This window comes from Taudactylus pleione, unplaced genomic scaffold (assembly GCF_031769625.1).
Source record: "Taudactylus pleione unplaced genomic scaffold, aTauple2 ptg000290l, whole genome shotgun sequence".
NCBI classification, from domain to species: Eukaryota; Metazoa; Chordata; class Amphibia; order Anura; family Myobatrachidae; genus Taudactylus; species Taudactylus pleione.
Genome location: NW_028284692.1, coordinates 4,925,713 through 4,946,892, shown reverse-complemented (window position 1 = coordinate 4,946,892; position 21,180 = coordinate 4,925,713).

Below are 21,180 nucleotides of genomic sequence, written 5' to 3'. Positions count from 1 at the left end.
TTTATTGTATTATAATATGTTTTTTTCAGGATTTTAATGTATTTTGATTGTATTGTAATATGTTTTTTTACAGGAATGTAATATGTTTTTAAAAGTATTGTAATATATTTTTGTTGATGTTGCAATGTATTTGTTTATGTTGCTGACATACATTTATTTATGGTGGTATATTTAAAACATCATAATCAAATGTATCACTGGAACAAAAACAAATTTAATATATGTATTGACATTGTTGTAATGTTTTATTTTTTGTTGATGAACTAAATTTGTTTATGGCATTTTAATATATTTTGAGTGTTTTATGATTTTGATGGTATTTATTAGGTGGCCCGTGACATTGGTGGCCAATGAATGGCTAGGTGGGTGACACACATTGGTGGGCAGTGGGAGGTTAATGCATGACCCAGCCACTGCCCGCCTCATTCCAGCGGGCGGTGGCTGGGTCATGCATTTATAAGTGGGTGGCACACATTGGTGGGCAGTGGGACGTTAATGCATGACCCAGCCACTGCCCGCCTAATTCCAGCGGGTGGTGGCTGGGTCATGCATTTATAAGTGGGTGGCACACATTGGTGGGCAGTGGGAGGTTAATGCATGACCCAGCCACTGCCTGCCTCATTCCAGTGGACAGTGGCTGGGTCATGCATTTATAAGTGAGTGGCACACATTGGTGGGCAGTGGGAGGTTAATGCATGACCCAGCCACTGCCCACCTCATTCCAGCAGGCAGTGGCTGTGTCATGCATTTATAAGTGGGTGGCACACATTGGTGGGCAGTGGGAGGTTAATGCATGACCCAGCCACTGCCCACCTCATTCCAATGGGTGGTGGCTGGGTCATGCATTTGTAAGTGGGTGGCACACATTGGTGGGCAGTGGGAGGTTAATGCATGACCCAGCCACCGCCCGCCTCATTCAGGCGGGCAGTGGCTGGATCATGCATTTATAAGTGGGTGGCACACATTGGTGGGCAGGTGGGTTGCATTAAATACAGTACCAATACTCACCAAAGTGCTGAAATCCAGACTTCAGTGTGCAGGCTCCCAATCGTGCTTCCTTCTCCTTCTATCCACAATGCTGCACAAGATGGCGGATGGGCATGTACATGGTCCTGTCTGTCAAATTCCACAATGTACAATGAATCGTAAGATACATCATGAGTAAAAAACTACTCACGATAGGCACCTAATCGTGTCCCAGATCAACAAATCTGCCCTACAGCACAGCAGATTTGTAGATGCGATGTACGACAAGTGGGGACGAGCATCGTCATCGTGATCGTGAGTGGACACTCACGATTTGGCCATATTTTATACTATTTGTCATCACGATTCATCGAAATCGGCCAAATCGTGTAAAATATCGTTATGTGTGTGGGCAGCTTTAATAGTCACTTTACAGAGAGGTGTGCATTCAAATACACAAAGGGGCATATTCAATAGGCTGCAAGAAAAGCAAAAAACACGCACCTGCGAGGTATTTCCTGCAGGTGCGGGTTTTTTGCTATTCTATTAGGTGCATGTTTTGTTTTAATACACGCGCCGGGAGGTATTTTTTCGCGCACCTCCTGAGCAAGCGTGATTTTTCCTGAAATCGATGATTTGAGGAGAAATCACTGGGACTTGCTGACACCCCCGTGGCAACCCCCCTGAGGACTAATTAAGCAATTGGAAGTAACCAATTAGCTTAATTAGTCCTTAATTACTTACCTTCTGCAGCGCAGTCTTCTGCATCTTCTTCATCCTGTGTATGTAAGTGTGTATGAGTGTGTGTGTGTATGAGTGTGTGTGTGTGTCCCGGTGTCAGTATGCCTCCACAGTGCTAGTGTGGCCCCCCAGGAATGGGCGCAGGGAGAGCTACATCTCCCAGCAGCCCTTGCTCCTCCCACCAGCTGCGGGACTCCCAGCAGCCCCCTCTCCAGTAAGAAGAGAGAGGGGAGACCACCAGGAGCCGCGGAGACCCAGGCTGGTAAGTGATATTTTTTTTTAAATTCACGCGGCGCGTGCTTTTCTGTGATGAAAACCCCGCGTCCACTGTTTTTTTAATTGAATCCCACGGGTATCGGGAGCGCGCATACCCGTGGGATTCCCAAAATGGGCGCGAGGTACACGAAGTTTTAGCCTCGCTAAACCTCGCGCCCAATTGAATATACCCCAAAGTATTCAAATTACAAAGTATCCAAACTGAACAGTTAAAAAAACAGTTGAACAAACATTGAACAACATCAACAAACAGGTAATTTTTTAAAAAAATTTAAACTTTTTAATGAACTGTCTGACCACGTCAAGTGTTGCACAAACACAACTCTTAAAGCTATGGGAGGTATCCAATTAGCCACAATAGCGAAAAGTTTTATCCGGTGAAAAGTTTTCAGACCCAATCGCATGAATTTGTCGCTTAGCGCATGTATGGGCGCTCCCGTTTATCGTGCAATCCTATTGCAAAACTGGCGATAACACATTCGCACGATAATTCTTGCAGGGATGACAGGTGAAAAGTACAGATGAAAATGGGGAAATCAGTCTGTATCCCCAAGAAAGGTAAACTAATATTGGCTAACAGTATATAAGTCTGTTAATGGCCATAATCATAGTATCTGGGGTTCTTAAATTGTGTCAAATGGCTGTTATATGCATTTTTCTATAACAGTGAAAAAAATATAGGATTTTTTTGGGCCAAAGGTAATGCTCTAGCTCAGGGGTCTTCAACCTTGGTCCTCCAGCTGCTGTGGAACTACACATCCCAGCATGCACTGCCAGAATTTTAGCATGCTGTTATATCAAAAAGGTGGCAGTGCATGCTGGGATGTGTAGTTCCACAGCAGCTGGAGGGCCAAGGTTGAAGAACCTTGCTCTAGCTGATTAGGGGTAAGTATATTTTTGAGTCACCTTAGGGCATTGAAAAAAAAAATACACCTGTCACTGACTCCTGCAATGTTTAAAACACCTGCCCCATCCATGCAGCCCCCAAAATACCTAACCCACTACTTTAAACCCATTTTCCTGCACTATTTACTTTTTCAACACAAAAATGATGTAATTATTGTCCCAAATAAGATAATTAAAAAAATATTTTTGCCTAATTAGTCATTAAGGGGAATGTCTCAGCAGTTCTGCACCAAGTCCTGACATTTTCAGCCAAAAATGGGGATTTTGTACAACTTGTCACCTGTTCAGAGATGGTTGAAAATTATTTGCGATAATTGCTAAGGAAAACTTTGGACCATTGGATAGCCCAATAACCATTTTCGGAGAAATATTTTCACAATTGAAAACTTTTCTCAAAAAAATGGGTTATCGCGGCTAATTGGATACCCCAAGGTGCAAATGCTAGGAGCTTAGGAGATAAAATTGCAGTACTAATTGAAATAGTGACAAGGGATGAACTCAATATTGTGGCATTTACAGAGTCATGGTGCAATGAAAAACATAACTGGGACATAGCTATACCGGGATACACTTTATTCAGAAAGGACAGAAAATTATAAATGATATTTTTATACAATATATTAAAAAAAACACTGGGGCCCTTTGGGCGACCGTAGAAATGGACTTGCACTTCCACTAGACATTGGAACTTTCTAAATTCCTTGTAGGGAGCATCCCTCAAGCAATTGGTGAGGGAGCCAACTCGCAAAGACCTTAAATTAGACGTAATACTCACAAATGGTGACAGGGTATCAGATGTAAGTGTTGGAGAGAACCTAGAATCCAGTGACCATCAAGCAGTATGGTTTAGTATAAAGACAGGCTCCGATTCATGCCACACAAAAACAAAGGTGTTCGATCTTAGGAAGGCTGACTTTGCAGAGATAGGGATATGTGTAAGCAATTCATGGACAGATTGGAGAAACTTAGACAGAGTGCAGGAGAGGTGGGAGAAATTAAAAAGTGCAATACCGAAAGCAACAGATGTTTGTATCAAAAGGGTTAGGAAAAGCACATGGAAAAGGAAGACAGTGTGGTTCACAAAATAAGTATCAATTAGTGTACAAGCAAAAAAGAGGGCATTTAGGAAATATAAGCAGACAGAATAATGACGAAGGTGTATTTTGTCAAAAGGAAGGAGGCCAAGAAGCTGATCAGATGTGCAAAGGCACAGGCTGAAGAGAAAATGGTCCAGTCTGTAGGTAAAGGGGACAAAACATTTTTCAAGTATATAAGTGAAAGGAGAAAATCAAATGGAAGAATAATAAAACTTAAGACAGAGAGTGAGGGAGACAAGGTACAGTAATAACAGATCATCTAAATAAATATTTTTCAGTATTTTTTTACAGAAGGAGATGGGAAAGATCTATAGTTGAGTTGCAAGGACATATGTAAAAATGAGGTAGCTGAAAGTACAATTACAGAGGTGAAGGTCCTAACAGCACTCTTAAAACCGAAAGTGGAGAAATCATTGGGCCAGATGGGATATATCCAAGGATAGTAAAAGAGCTTAAAGAGGTGCTGGTAACACCATAATCAGAATTATTCAACCAGTCACTAGCTACTGGAGTAATTCCAGAGGACTGGAAAAAAGCTAATGTAAGTCACACTGCACAAAAGTGGAAACAGGGACCTACCGACCAGTCAGCCTTACATCAGTAGTAGGGAAAGTAATGAAAACTATTAAAAGAAAGAGTTGTGGAATATCTTAAATCCAGCAATTCACAGGATCCCAATCAGCATAGATTTACTGGGGGGAGATCATGCCAAACTAATCTTATTGACTTTTTTGACTGGGTGACTAAAGTAAATCAAAGTAGATTAAGAGAGGGCTGTAGCTGTAGCTTATATAGACTTTAGTTAGGCTTTTGACACAGTCCTTCATTGCAGATTGCTAAAAAAAAAACTTGAAAGTGTTGGATTGGATTCTAAGATGGTTGAATGGATAAGAACTTGGTTGCAGGGTAGGAAACAGAATTGTAGTAAATGGAGTGTATTCACAGGAGGGAAAGGTTACCAGTGGAGTACCCCAGGAGTCTGTACTTGGACCAGTGCTTTTGAATTAATTTTTTGGTTACATAATTGCAAACAGTATTAAAGGAAAAGTATGCATTTTTGCAGATTACACAAAGCTTGGTAGCGGTAAAACAAATGACAGAGGACCTAGGTAGACTAAAGGAATGGTCAAAAACATGGCAGCAACAGTTTAATGCTAAAAAATGCAAAATCATGCACTTGGGTCTCAAAAACCCAAAGGCTGAATATAGCATCAGGGGTACTATAATGGAAACTACAGAGGAGGTAAAGAGATATAGAAGTCACTATTTCAAATGACCTAAAAGCAGGTTAGCAATTTAAGAAAGCAATGAGAAAGGGAAGTCAGATGCTTGGTTGCATAGGGAGAGGAACCAGTAGCAGAAAGTAAGAAGTAATTATACCACTCTATAGGTCACTAGTACGGCCTCATCTTGAATACTGTGTTCAGTTATGGAGGCCATATCTCCAGAAGGGCAACTAAACTGGTGAATGGCCTACAACACAAAACTTACCAGGAAAGACTAAAATATCTTAATATGTATAGCTTGGAGCTAAGAAAGGAAAGGGGGGACAAGATAGTAGCTTTCAAATATATCAAGGGTACAGGAGGGAGACATTCTTCAAAAGAGAAGTACTAGAACACGAGGACATGCACTGAAACTAGAGGGAGGTAGGTTCAAAGGAAAAATGACTTCACAGAAAGGGTAGTGGATAAGTGGAATAGCCTCCCATCAGAAGTGGTAGAGGCTAAGACAGTAGAGCAATTTAAACATGCTTGGGATGGGCATAAGAATATAATTTCAAAGGACTAAGGATCAAATAGGGCTGAGGTTACCAAAAGGTTAAAAAAGGGCAGACTAGATGGGCCAAGTGGTTCTTATCTGGCATCAAATTCTATGTTTCTATTTGACATTAATAGGGATAATGATGATTAATGTGCTGTATTTGTACAAGAAAATTAGGATTATGTTGATTGTGTTGAAGTAAGGCAACCACCAGTGGTACCACCTATTGCTCATTATAAGCACAATGTCACCCTTTCACACCTGCTGCTTCACCATTCACAATGTTTCCTAATTAGGCTCTTTCTCAGCCTGGATGCTACTAAAACTTATTCATGCTCTTATCATCGCTCATGTAGATTACTGTTCTACACCTCTCTGGCCTTCGCTCACGTAGTTTACTGCACTACACCTCTCTGACCTTCCAAAGTCCCACCTCACCCATTTTCAATCTATCCTTAATGCTGGGTACATACTAAACGATTTCCACCCGCCCAATATACCGTTCCATCTGGCGCTGTATTGGCGGGTTGCCTAGTGTGTGCCCAACCTAACTCTGCTGCTTCCTCATTTTCCTCTTTCATTGCTCTACCTCTACTGTCCCCACTGCCAGTCACCTCAATGTCTCCCTGTCCGGCCCCATTCAGGATCAAACTCAAACTTCTCTCTCACCTACTGTACAAAGCTTTCAACCACACTCCTCTTCAATACTTCTCTAGCTTCCTTTCCTCATACACTCCCTCCAGCTCTCATCACTCACAAATGACTGTTACCTCACCACTTCCCGGATGCCACTTTTCACCTGTTATGAACTTCTGGGAAGATTCACTGTGGAACCATTATCAGGAAAAGGAAGCTCAATAAAGCTGGGTATACACAGCCAGATAAAATGCCTGTCAGACCGACAGACATTTTATCTGGCAGCCTGCCAGCCGCAGATGTCCGCGGCATACACTGTGAGATTACTCACAGTGTATTAGCCCTACATCTGCACTCCTCCCCCAGGGGAGGAGACATTTCCCTATTCCTTCCATGGGAAGGAACACAGGAAATGTCTGTCTGTCGGTCGCAGCAGGGCACACACTGCCCGATGCGGCCGACAGATAACCTGTTAAATATCGCATCGGACGGGCATGATGGACAATCCGGCATGTCCGACCAAGCAATAGTTAACCCTCCGTCTCCCACACACATGCTACAATTATCGGGGCGATCCACGGATATTGGGTGGATCGCCCCGATAATTGTAGCATGTATGGCCAGCTTTAGATGTAGTGAGTTGATTGATCAAGAGTCAATTGATAATAGATACCTAAAGAGTTAATTGATAAAACAGTTGATTGATAAGGAATTGTGAGGACAAGATGGCTCCTAGTTGACATGTACTTGGCAGGTTGTAGTCTTGAAGACTGGTAAGCACTTGGCTAGTTGCAGCCTGAATAGCTGGTATGCACTTGGCTAGTTGCAGCCTGAATAGCTGGTATGTACTTGGCTAGTTGCAGTCTTGAGGACTGGTATGCACTTGGCTAGTTGCAGCCTGAATAGCTGGTATGCACTGAGGGATATCAGGAATTGCTGTAAAAGTTATTGCTTGCTTGAATATACAGACAATGAATGTAAATTGGAGATTGTGCACATAGCACTGAATAGTAGTGCAGGCAGCTGGGTGTTATTAGCTGATTGACCACACAGACACAGAGAGGCTGCTGAGAGGGTATACAATCGGGAAGCCGGCTGCCTTAATACCGGCAGCCGGCTTCCCAACTGTCATATCCCGGCGAGGATGAAATGCCAGGCATCTAGATGTAGACGCCCGGCATTTCCCCGACGCCGGGAGACCGGTGCCTGGCATCCCGATCATAGTGATGCCGGGTGCCGCGAGCAGACAGCCGCGGGGGGGAGGGTTAGGTTAGGCCCCCCGGGGGGACTCAGGGTTAGGCACCCCCCCGGGAGGGTTAGGGTTAGGCTAGGGGGAGGGAGGGTTAGGGTTAGGCACCCCCGGGGGGAACTTAGGGTTAGGCACCCCCCCGGGGGACTTAGGTTTAGGTAGCGGGGAAGGGGGTGGTTAGGGTTAGGCACTTAGAGGGGGGATTAGGGTTAGGCACTTGGGGGGGAGGTTAGGGTTAGGCACCCCTAAGGAAGGTTAGGGTTAGGGGGGTTAGGTTAGAGAATACTTACCTATCCACGATCGGGATTTCCAGCGCTGTCGGGTTTCCACTGCCGGGAACTCTGCTGATGTCGGGCTGCCGCCGCCGGGAATCGAACCATGCGGCCGGCGGTATTTCATACCGATTCCGCTGAGAGTGCTGGAATGAATAAACAAAAGTTCACAATACTGAAGTGCAGCTGACACTGCTTAAATGTACTTGCTGGGAATCCACACAGACACTGAGGTGTGGCAGGTACTACTCTGTTGTCACTTGCAGGTAAATCACACACATGCTGGGAAGCGGCAGCCACTGCTTGGATGTAACTTGCAGGGAGATCACAGAAACTGAACACGAGGAGCTGGAAAACACAGAAGGATAACCTCTCACTGGAACTGGAAGCCACAACAAACGCTATAGCCGGTTTGGAGTGAAGGGCTGGCTGTAACTCATGCAATGCATGTTTCAATCAGCGCAGGTAGGTGGAGACAGAACAGTCAGGTAGGAAGACCTTGAGGAGCAGCAGCCCGGCATTCTTGTCTCCTAGCAATGGGCCTGAGAAAACCACCCGAAGCACCATTGTCAGACAAGGCGCAACAGCAGCTTGTCACACCACCTGAGCCTTCAGGATTTCTCTCATACAGCTCCCAACCTCTGGAATGCCCTCTCATTACCCTTTTCCAGTTTTGCAGCCTTTAAACATGCTTTTTAAACTTTTCATTACAGCCTACCACCATTCCGCTTAATCCTCCAACCTCTACCCTCCACTTCTCCAGTACTCTTCCCCCTATTATGTCCACACAAATCTAGGGATGGCTATCGGAAGTGTGACATCATTTTGCAGCCATTTTTACATGTATTGTTAACCATTCAATGGTTTAACCATCAATTGTATGCTGGTGTGCATGCACAACGGACAGATGTAGTTTGTGCATGTGCAAAGGAGCTCTGCTCTTCATGGTGTAAGCAGCAGGAGTGATGCCAGCAGTTAGAGGAAAGAGGCAACGCGGAATCGACTGGCAAAACTATCACCATCAGATTGGAAACATTGGTGGTTACCAATCATGTCTAGACATATCCCCTTGATGTTAAGCTCTCGTGAGTAAGACCCTCTCCCCACTGTCTTCTCTACTTTGAATAAATATATAATTACAGTGTTCAATAACATAACTATGTCATTGAACACTGTAATTTTATATTTATGTAAAGTTGTGAAATTGTGTGTACCTTATGTAACTTGTTGTTTGCCCTCTTCCTTTTACTGGGTACTACAGAGCCCTTGTGGTGCCTTAATATAATAATAATAATAATATAAGTTGAGAATTGTTGCAGTAGAAAAACATTTTTTTTTATAAATTCTTTATTTTCAAAAACTATTTTATCAGTATATACATATATAATATTGAAAGAAAAATAGAATAATTCTTATAAAACATTGTTGCGCAATATAATAACATAACACACACAAAAAAACTGGTATGACATCCAACTTGTGTATACCAAATAAATTGCAAAAAATACAATCAATAATCATAAACACATTAATATAGGGAAAGACAAACATAACAGGGATACACAGAGGGATATATAAGGGAAGGCATTGGGAATAGTAGAAGGCAGAACGCAGACATCTAAATTGTACACTAAAAGTATGTGGTCATTCAAGGTCTAGTTAGCAAATATTTAACAGAAGCTACATCTCATAGCTTATCAGGGCTGATAGTTAAACTAGATCCCGAGGTAACAAATCCTTGTAGGAGGAGGATTTAAAATCTATCCAAGTAAACCATAATGCCACATAATCATAAAGTTTCTCGGGAGTCAATTAAAAGATTTTGGCCCTCATTCAGAGCTGCTCGCTATTTGCGGTCGTTCGTTTTCTAAAAAGGGGTGGCTATTCAAATGAACCGTTCGCACTTTGCAGTCTGTTCACGCCTCTAAGTCTGAACGAGCGAGCAAAACATGCGAACGTAAATTTGAAAATACGCCCCCTGGCCGCTCGCACCATACGTCATGTCCGCTATTTATTAGATTAATCGAGTACATCGACCAGCGTATGAACTGCTCGCTATTCTTGTGGTTGGTTTTTTCAACCACTATTTTGCGAGCAGTTCTGAGTTAAAAAAAACCAAGTGACGTTGTCAATGACGCTGCTGGATTAATTATGCACTCCCTTAAAACGCCCGTTTTGACCTTTAAGCACGTCTGCGATCGGATTTCCACTCCCCGTTTTCAAGCACCTTCCCCTGTTACCACCCACATACCTCTCTTTCTGTCACTCAAATTAGCAGGCATTCGCTATTTTGCGAGCACATGAATTTCGGCCGCACTGACTGGTTCGCGCATGCGTATAACGATCCGTACGCATGCGCAGTTGGGCAAACATCGCTCGGAGCGAACGAGCTGCCGTTTACGAGTGGCTCTGAATCAGGCCCCTTGTCCATTGTAATAAAGAAATCCAAATGTTGGTACCAATTCCGAGTTACAGAAGAGCGCCAACGAACTGGGGTCACCGCTCTGGCTGCATTGTTCATATGTTTTAGTAAAGATTTTTTTATATTTGGATATGGGGATATCCAAGTGTGATAATAGCCAAAAATCGGGACCAGTCGGGACAGGCGAACCCAGAATCTCTGATGCCAAAACATATGTTTATTTTCTCTCAGAACAGATGTCAATGTGAAATATTTTGTATTAGTCACATGTTTAATAAAATATCATCATTCATGGAGATCATGATGTTGGGTGCACAGTGTTGGCTCCAAAGCAGATTTATTTCTGTACTAATGAGGAACCCTTCAGGAGTAACCTCAAAGAGCATCTGCCCCAGTGATTGATATGTAATGTAAATTTATGAGTGATAAAGAATCAGCCATGGAAAAGCATGCAACAATATAATTAGTATGGTTACCATTTAAACTCTGGGGCTGATCTCTGGGTAATGCTGCTGGAAGCCTGGACACCTGCATTGCATAGGGCAGGGGTGGCCAAAACTGGTTCTCATGGACCCCTATCATGTTGTCCAGACCACCTGTGGATCTGTAGAATGTGTCTGTTAGGAATGAGTGCACCACATATTTTAAAATGTGACAGTTAGTAATGACTACATCTGTGCACCAGCTAGGTGGTGTGGAAAACATGACATGTTAGGGGTCCTCGAGGACAAGTGGTTTAACAAGTGCCATCATGCCTGGGCAGGCTTGCTGGGACCTGTAGGCCACCTGTAAAAAACAATATTATTAACTCTTTCCTTACACTATATCTTTGCACCCAAAGCACTGGGTTTGCGTAGAGGAAACCTGTTCTAGGGGAGGACCCACTTCCTTAAGAGATTCCAGCCCTGGGCTGACAATTTTTGGTATGTTTGCCATTGTGTCCTCCTGCTAACGTGTCAGCCCTCGGACTGGTTCAGCCTAGTACTGGTTATTGGGAAATAGGGGGAACCCTACTCCATTTTTCCCCCTATTTTCACAATACCAGTATAAGCTCAGGGGCCTGGGCTGGTTATGGCTTTTGGGGGGGACCCCATGCATTTTTTTCCTTAATTGTAACAATTTATACACATATTAAGCAACTAAAGCCTGCACAGATCATAGTGATCGTGAAGACTTTAACTGCGCAGCATATTGACAACTGCTTTGCCATCGGATCTGCTGCTAAATAGGGGTTTGAAATCAGATGGGTATTAACGGTGGATTTTAATTGACTGTCAAAACCGATCCATAGTAAATTATGTTTTTTAAGACTGCAATCTGATATGGATACCCATCAGTTTCAAACCAGCGGCAGATCCATTCTTTAGTAAAGTTACCCCTTAATACAGGGGTGGAGAACCTTTTTTCTGCCGAAGGCCATTTAGATATATATAACATTATTTGCGGGCCCGGTGCAGGCCACACCTCCCCCATGTGACGTCACATGGGGCGGGGACACAATCGCCAGTGATTACAGCAATGCCCGGAGCATCCTGAGGATGCTTCGGGTAGCTGTAAGGGCAGCGGTGTGACCGTCTGAAGCGCCCTAAGAACGCTCCTGGCGGCACTGCTGCATAGATTCTGGCAGCAGGTTGCCATTCTAGGCACCCTGCTAGCCAGATGAGGCTAGCAGAAAAAAACTCAGAAGGCCAGACCAAATTATTCCAAGGGGCTTATACGGCCCCCTGGCCTGAGGATCCCCATCCCTGCCTTAATGTCTGCAATCATTACCAAACTGTGAGACAGAACTGTTACTGTGTTTGTTGGAATATTTCATGTTTGGTGCTTAATCAGCTGTATTCCCTTTAATAGTAACGTATCTATGTACAATTTGTTCAGGGATTTCTACCATAGTAATACAAAGTAAACTCTATTTTTAATAATTTACTTACGTGTTTCTTAATTATTTCACTATTTTGACAACAATATTAATCGACACTGGTTTCTTTTCTTTTCTTTTAGTGGAATGGTTGTTGAAGGTTCTCATTAACATGTTTTACAGTGAATAATGTAGTGAGTATTCACTAATGTAGTGATCAGTAACACAGACATCCTGCAGACACTACCAACCTACAAATAACGTTCACCACAAAGAACCTTTAGAAGAGCGTACTTCCAATTTCTAAGCCCCTTTTCTGCTACTGGTCAAAAAGCTATTTTATAAATTTCCATACTGCACCAATCAGGTGTCAATAAAAATGAGTGGTTGTCGATGACAATGAATGTTGATGAGTTTTGACCATTCTATATATAGAAGGCACTTTTTGAGCCAGAGACGGTTTATCTAAGTGGGACATTTTGCAATGGGTGGATCTGGCCTGTCCTACAATAAGGGAATGGGAGATATACAATAATGGTGTTACGTGATAGATTAAATATTTGAGTAATGAATTTGGTCATCAACAATGTAAGTGAATACACACATGTGGTAAACTGCATGTGACTTACCGAATGTTTAACCAGTATTAAAAAAAGTTGCTCAGTTCCTACAGGTTATATGATGTCCATTTTACGTTTAGAGCACCTCTAGGTGACATTACCGCAAGTTTATTAGTTATCACAAGAAAATTCTTAATTAAAGTTTAAAAAACAATGTTATTGGTTATGTAACAACATAAATGTGTAAACCTTTTTTTTCACAATAATATTTATTGAATTTTGTAAAGAAGGGTATACAGAAAATAAATGAGGGAGGGAGTCTTTTTAAAAAGAATAAAAATTAACTGTTTTTAACAAGATAATGAGGGACAATTTCATATTAAATCTGTAAATGTCTCTTTAATAATGTACCTCACTGCTGCCTAGCAACCAGCGCTGACACTCCCACCACTGTACAGCTGTATGTGATGTCACAAGTAGAGACCAGAGGCTGCTTATGAGCCAATGGAACTTATGTCCCAGAGCTGTTTGAGGCAGGAGAGTACAGGGAGGTATTTCTTGAACAGTTCCTAATTTTCTAGAAAGTTTATCTGTATTAGTATATGACTAATACTAAACTATGTAACAACACCTGATATTGATGTATATCAGTAATACGAGTATGGCAAGGGTTTCCACCCTTCTGGATTTGGCCAATTTGGCCATTCAGAATCCAGACATCGGGGTGGTTAATTGCAGGGCTCTGCAAACCCTTCTTTGCGCCATACTCAAACATTTAGATATTGAAGATGAGAAGGTGGAAATTCCAGAAGAGGACTGGCATATGTACAAGCCACCAGGGAAGTTGGCTAAGGTGGAGGAGGTACAGTATGCAGACAAGGCTCCAGTGGAAGATCAGAGTCTGATGGAGAAACATCATGCCAATGAGGATACAGTGTGTAAGGTAAGAAACACATTTGTGTACTTCCAATATTATTCCATGCAGTTCAAATGAGCATTTCTTGTTGAAAGGTGGCAGTGTGTTAGGTGATGGTCAGTTAGGGCTAATGCAGGTGTCAGGGTAAAACAACATGGAAGCAGAAAAGACATCTGCCTCCAACCACAGTCCCCTTTAGCCTAGCTACATATTATGTATACATGCAATCAGTTATCTGATTTAGCAATAATATATATTGGAAACAACTATAAAATTGGTATGTTGTAATTAATGTTTTGGATGTAAATAGAAGTTGGAGCAGACTTCTATGCTCCATCTCAGTCTTCCCTACATTGCCATGTATACTGTATATAAGCCAGGGGATATTTGTGACTGGTGCCCAGTTCCCTTAAGGATCCAATAATAAACAGCGGTATGTATCCAGGAACAACAGGAGCCTTTCAACTAGGCCCCTTAGAAATAATTTTGGAACAAAAAACCGGTTCCAGTTATTCCTCTCTGTATTTGGTAGAGTTTTATTCTCAAACGTTCATATATAGAAAAAAACTGAAAAAAAATAACATATAGCGAGTAACATATTAAAGAAAAATTACAATCAGGAATAAAAATGCACTTACCCTTTAGAAGTGAGTGGTAAGCGTTGGACGCAATTCTCACCGTGGTCCTATGGTGGTTGCAAATGCAAACTAGATATCGCGTGCAATGTGATCGGTCAGCTTTAAATCACCAGAAGATCAGAAGATAGGAGGAGAGAAAATAACAGGCCTCCATGCTGCAGATAAATGTACCCAATAATATGGTGCTATAAGAGTAGGTCACCTCTTTAAAATGAGCAGTGCGCGTTGGACACAATTTCCACTGTGGTTCTACGGTGGTTGCAGATGCAACGTACATCTTGCATACGATATAGTTGGTCCACTTTTGAAATCAACGGATAATCAGAGGAGACAAAAATAACAATCCTTCATGGTGCAGTACAATGTACCCAACAATAAGGTGCTATAGGAGTATATAATGTACCCACCTTAGAAGGGACAAAATAGGAGCATTGGACATTTATTTACATAACCCGTTGTCCGTCGGTATTCTTTGTAGATGATTTGTTGATCCAAAGAAACAAAAGCTAATATTGCAAATAATTCTAAATTATTGTTCTGTGCGGTAAAATTAATTTACACCAAACACATATGCAAATAAAAGATACAAAGGTACCTATAGCAATGCGTCTCACCAGTTCTGCAGCCTGGACTTAGACTTGTGTACATGGGCATTTATATCCAGTGAGTATTTCTAAGTATCTTCTAGTTATCAACAGATTATTATTATGAGGTCCACTTAAGCTGTATATATATATATATATATATATATAAACACTAGTCCCTCGTAAGAAAGACACGGGTGGCACTCCAGCATATATTCGAACACCAACGCTCCAAGTTGGTGTTCAAATATATGCAATAAGTCCTGGAGTGCCGCCCTTGTCTCTCTTACAAGGGACTGGTGTTTCTATACTTATGGCTGGGGAAGGCACCAGGTTGTTACCATTTGGACTTTTGAGTGCCGGTTCTTTACAGTGGTGTCTATATACAGTATATAATATACTATATATATATATAATTTTTTATATATATATATATATACACACACACACACATATATATATATAATTATATATATATATATATATACACTGTATATATATATATATATATATATATATATACATACACTGTATATATATATATATATATATATATGTGTGTGTGTATATGTCCCCGGTTTCACCGGGTAGACATTAATCCCTCACCGTTATAGTAATGCATCACTGCTATAGCAAGACATTACCTTCTCACACCTGTGTACTAACACATTCCACTCCTTTACCTCTGTAGTGGCACCTTTCCCTCCCTCACCTGTGCTGTAACACATTCGACATTCCCCTCACCTGTGTGGAAATACAATCCCTCCTTCACACCTGCAGTAACACATTATCCTCACTCACATCTATAATAGCTTATTCCCCTCCCTCACCTCTGGAGTAACACATTACCCTGCTCACCCCTGTAGTATCACATTCCCCTCCCTCACCCATGTTGTAACACATTCCCTTCCTTCACCCCGTTGTAACACATTTGACATTCCCCCCATTTTTCTTTCTCATCTCTGTAGTAACACATTCCCTTCCTCACTATTCAAATAGGGGAGCCACACCAACTGCCAGTGATGTTTGGCAGCACTTGGGATGACAGTTGGTGTTTGAAATATGAACAGTGCTACAGCCACGATGAGACAGTCAGGGAGGACACTGCACAGGGGGAGGAAACATTTTATCCCTTTTCACCCTTAGGAGTCAAATTTCGAAAAATCACCTACTTAGTGGGCACCTACGTTATTCAAGGCATATACTGCCCGATTTTCATGTTCCTAGGTCCAGGGGTTTGGGCTGGTCATTGATGAGCCAGTCAGGACATTTGATTATATATATATATATATATATATATATTATATATAAAAATAGATTTAGTTATTTTCTGTAACAAGTCCCCCACATTACTGTACACAATATAAATAATTGATGCTGATGAATTAGCATGAAGTGCACCAGTTCTAGTAAGTTATCACAATGAAAAATAGCCTAATGTACCCAATGTTTTTATAGAACACTACCTATATACGTCGCAAGTCAGGGCTGTCATTACATGCATCTTTATATAATAGTTTGCATTTCCAGTTGTGTGATATCATCTCCATTACTTACAGGATCCCCAATCTGTTTGGGAGGGTGACATCAAAGTTGTAGGCACAGGACTGGGCCTGCAGGGAAGAACAGGTAATGTTTGTATCATGCACTGCTACACACACTGTAAAATAAATGCTTGGGTTATGTAATTAGTCACTAACCATCATGAAAACAGTGATCATATTTTTTTAATTGCAACTAATGATGGAATCTCAGTTGAACTACACAGATTAAGTATACACATGTGTTCTACATTTACTATAGCGTTATATTGCACAAATGTATGGCTTTAATCCCCGTTTTGATTCATTTGGGTTTTCACAATGATGATAGTAAATGTCAGCTTACATATAGTGGTAGATGTTGAAAAAAACATTAATTATTATAATTTACAATGAAAAGTTCAGTATGTATATTTAATGTAAAATGTATTTACTTCTCCTACCAGTTGATGACACTAAGAACCATCCTGTCTTGCAGAAGACAAACTTCCTACATAGAGGGGTCCAGGACCTGAAACAGGAGAAGAAACTGGTGAGTTGCTTCTTTCTGAGCCTGAGCTGATCAGCCTACACCTATAAAACTACAGTTCATAGCTGCTCTTCCTTCCTTTACATACTCTATTCTGATCTACAAATCTCTCCTTCATTCTATCTCCTCTATTTGTGAGTTTTACATGAATTTCAATCATCCAATTTGATATTGACAGCGACGGACACGCCGGGGGTGCCGCATTCAGCAAGTGCATACACACTTGCCAATGTCGGCAACGATGAACGATGGTGCGCGCGCGGGGGGGAGCGGGCCCATGCTGCATTAGGCAGCAAGGCATTGTTAATGATATCCCCAGATTGAGCTGCATGTACAGATGACTGGGGATATCGTTAACAACCCGCGGAAGCACACATCGTTTTTTCATTAAGTTCATACACACTGGAGGATTTGAACGATATATCGTTCAACGATATCGTTATCCTTCATATCGTTCAGAAAAATCGTCCAGTGTGTACGGGCCATTACTCACATACTGATTCTTTCAGCAGGAACAGATGCAGAGAAACACAGCTCCAAGGCTGAGCCAGCGGTCACAAGCTTGTACCCAGAGGGTGTTTAAAGCCAGCAGGATTAATTTGCAGCTAAGTAACATCAGGTGAGAGAAGAGAGTAGTGGCAGCACAGAGTCTATCTATTACCATGCCAGAGAAGAGTGGAGCTATGTAATGTATTGGAAAAGTGAAGTGAGAAATTAGATAATTAAAATTAGATGACAATAGTAATCATATTGGGCTGGGGAGAAGTATGAGAGTGAATGAAGACAGTAGTAGACGTACATTGGGAAGTTTCACCAAGCACAATTTTGCTTCTCTGATATTCATTCCAGTCACTGTGTTGCAATGTTATGTACTTGTGGACCTCAGACAATTATGCAGTTTGTAGAAGTCATAGGCGAGATAGATATACAGATTATTTTCCAGAATGTCTCTATTTTACTGGCCTCAAAATTCTGTCAGACAATGGCTCCAGCCAAAAAGATACATTAACCATATGTATTATGGTATCACTAATAAATAATTAAAGTGTCACTAAATATTCAAAACCATGAATACATATATTTATAAGAGCACAATTATTTATTATAAATACTCAAAATATTTTGTTTTAAATTAAGACAATATAAAACATAATAACTTATAAGCAGTAACAATTACTTAAATAATGGGGCAATAATAGTTTTATTTTAGCAGGTCATCTTCATAATACCCCTATCCATCTTGCAGCAATAACCCGGGTTATTGCTGCAAGAGGAATAGGGGTATTATGAAGATGACCTGCTAAAATAAAACTATTATTGCCCCATTATATAAGTAATTGTCACTGTTTAATTAAATTCTACACCTGGCAAAAAAACGTCTGGCGTTTTGCTGGCCGGGCAAAACCGGCAGGTGTGAAATAGCCCAGAGGGCTATTTCACACTGACCGGTTTTCACAGGCCAGCGAAACACCAGGCACAAGCTAGACAGTATTTTACAGGCACTCAGGGCCTGATTCAGAACCGCTCGCGAGCGCAGAGCGCTCGCAAGCTGGTCAATGGTCCCTCACTGCGCATGCGCACGCCGGCTCCGGCATGCGCAAGACCCGGCCAGCGACGAGCGCTCCGTCGCTACGGGTCTAGCACCAAAACGGGGCGGTTGTCGATTTTGATTGACAGCTCGCCCCGTTTTGGAGGCGGGCAGGGGGGGTGGCTGGCCAAACAGAGGCATTCCAGAAGGAACGCTTGCCGTTTGGGGGAGGCCTCAGTAGTGAGCTTTCGGCTCTATTAGAGCCGGAAACTCATTGGGGCTTGTGATGGATGAGACCCTACCACAAGGGTCTCGTCGCAAGCCCAATGGTCGCGATGGTCCGACCGTCACCTGGCCACTCGCAAAAGCTGCTTAGCGAGCAGCCAGGAGGCCGGCTCACAAAAAAAAAAATGCCGCCCTGACTCAGAGCGAGCGCTCTGAAATAGCGTCCGGCTCTGAATCAGGCCCTCAGTGCCTTTCACATGGAACAACTTTGAGCCGTTTTAAATGTTTTTTTTTCCCCCCTTCATCTAGTGAGCATGGGCAACAGCAGCAGCTGCAGTACAAGCCGGTGTGTGTGTAAGGAAATAGGCCTATTTCACATTTGCTGGTTTTGGCCGGCCGGGAAGAACCTGGCGGTAGCCAGCCGGGTTTTTCCAGGCACTCAGTGCCTTTCACAAGAAGCGGCTTTGAGCGGCTTTTAATGTGTGTTTTTTTATTTTTTTATTGGGCATGCGCAGCCCGGCCGGCACAAGCCAGTGTGTGTGAAAGGAAACATTGTTTCCTATACACCACTGGCGTGCAGGGACGGAACGGACACGGCACGACAGCTGTCCTGCACAGTGGATATTCCCGGCTGTAACACGGTGACCATGCCGTGCCCGTGCCATGTGAAAGAAGGCACCTGCTACTATTTTTCACACCCGGCAAAAAAACGTGCGGCTTTTTGCCGCCCGGTCAAAACCGGCAAGTGTGAAATAGGCCATATTGTTTCCTATACTCCACTGACCATTTGAAAGGACCGTCTGAAAGGACCCACCCGCTTCCATATATTACAAAATTTTACACCAGGCAAAAAAAGGGCCGTTTTTTTGCAGGATGGGAAAAACCGGCAGGTGTGAAATAGGCCAGACTGTGGTGTGATGCTGCCAGGACGTAAGCCGGCCAGGGTGAGTGCCAGGTTAAAGTCAATATTTTCGGCAGTGTGGGGGCACCTGGACAACCTTCCCATCCTATAATCCGGCCGTGGACATCATCGTACTTCGCCAGAACTTATTTATCTTATTATTTATATCAAACATCTTCAAACTGCTCTGCTGCATAACTCTTGCACACATTTTGCTTCAATTTCGCTCATCTCTAGACATGACTATGTAATATGTACTGTATAAAACATTCCAGCATGTGTGAGGAGATGAGTGTATGAAGAGTTAGGACTGGTTTCATCCAGTGTCTTTTTTTTATTAGTGAATGCACTCCTGAGCGTACTGGTTTTATGGCAGTCTCCCAGAGCTGTGGTGGCCGTAATGCTCTATCCTTCCAGCGTCATGCCAAGCTGCAGCATATCTCTCCATCTGTCCATCAGCAGACTGTGGTGGCTGGTCTGAAGGTAAGAGAAAGGAGACATACATGAAATAATGAGGATATGGTATGGTATGTTACTACACTATGTAGACAAATGTGATTGGACACCCCAGCGCAAGCAAAATGCATACCATTGCACACGAGTTCCAAATGGCCACTAATGTGGCAGTTTCAACAAAAACTCTTCATAGGGAGGCCAATGCACTTGCAGTTCTATGGAAACAACAAATGTTTTTATCAGGACGACAATGCCACCTGTCATGTTTCCAGGGCGACGTTGGACTGGTATACAGAAAATTCGGTAACCTGGATGGAATGGCCAGCTCAGAGTCCAGATCTTAATCCCATTGAGAATCTCTGGGACGAATTGGAGTGACAGATTAGTTCTAGGTTGGCTCGACCATCGTCAGTGTCACATTTGGTCACTGTACTTAAGGTGGAATGGAAAAATATACCGCCTGTAAAAACCTGTTATATTGTGATTGCTACACTGTTTTAGTGTTGTCCATTACCATATTTCTTTAGTTGCTATATGTCCTTTCCAGTGGCGGATTTTACCTAGGGGCTGCAGGGCTGCAGTCCCCCCTAGTAAAATCCACCACCTCGATGAGCCAGTTGCCGTCTGTGACTGCACTGGCTACCTTGTAATTGGCAGCAGCTTCCCTGCTCTGCCTGCCAGTCACATACACAACATGCAGCCCCAGGGGGAGGTGTCTCCTCCCCCTGGGACCGCCAGCCCGGGCTGCTATTAGCTGACATTATGGCTAGCTCTACCCAGATAAAAAATGCAGAAGCCGTCTGACTAGATACCGGCTGAAAGCTGAAGATCCCGACTGGGGCTGGTAAGTACCCTAAACCTCCCCTTCCCCCCCCCAACCCTCCCTTAGTGGTGCCTAACCCTAACCACCCCCCCGGTTGTTCCTAACCCTAACCTCCCCCCGGGGGTGCCTAAACCTAACCCCCCCATCTCACACCCTAAACCTAACCCTCGATGGGTGGTGCCTAACTCTAACCTCCCCCCTGGTAGTGCCTAACCTAAATCATCCCTCCCCGCATGTTAAACCTAACTCTCCCGGGGTGGTGCCTAACCCTAAGTCCCCCCGGGCTGCCTAA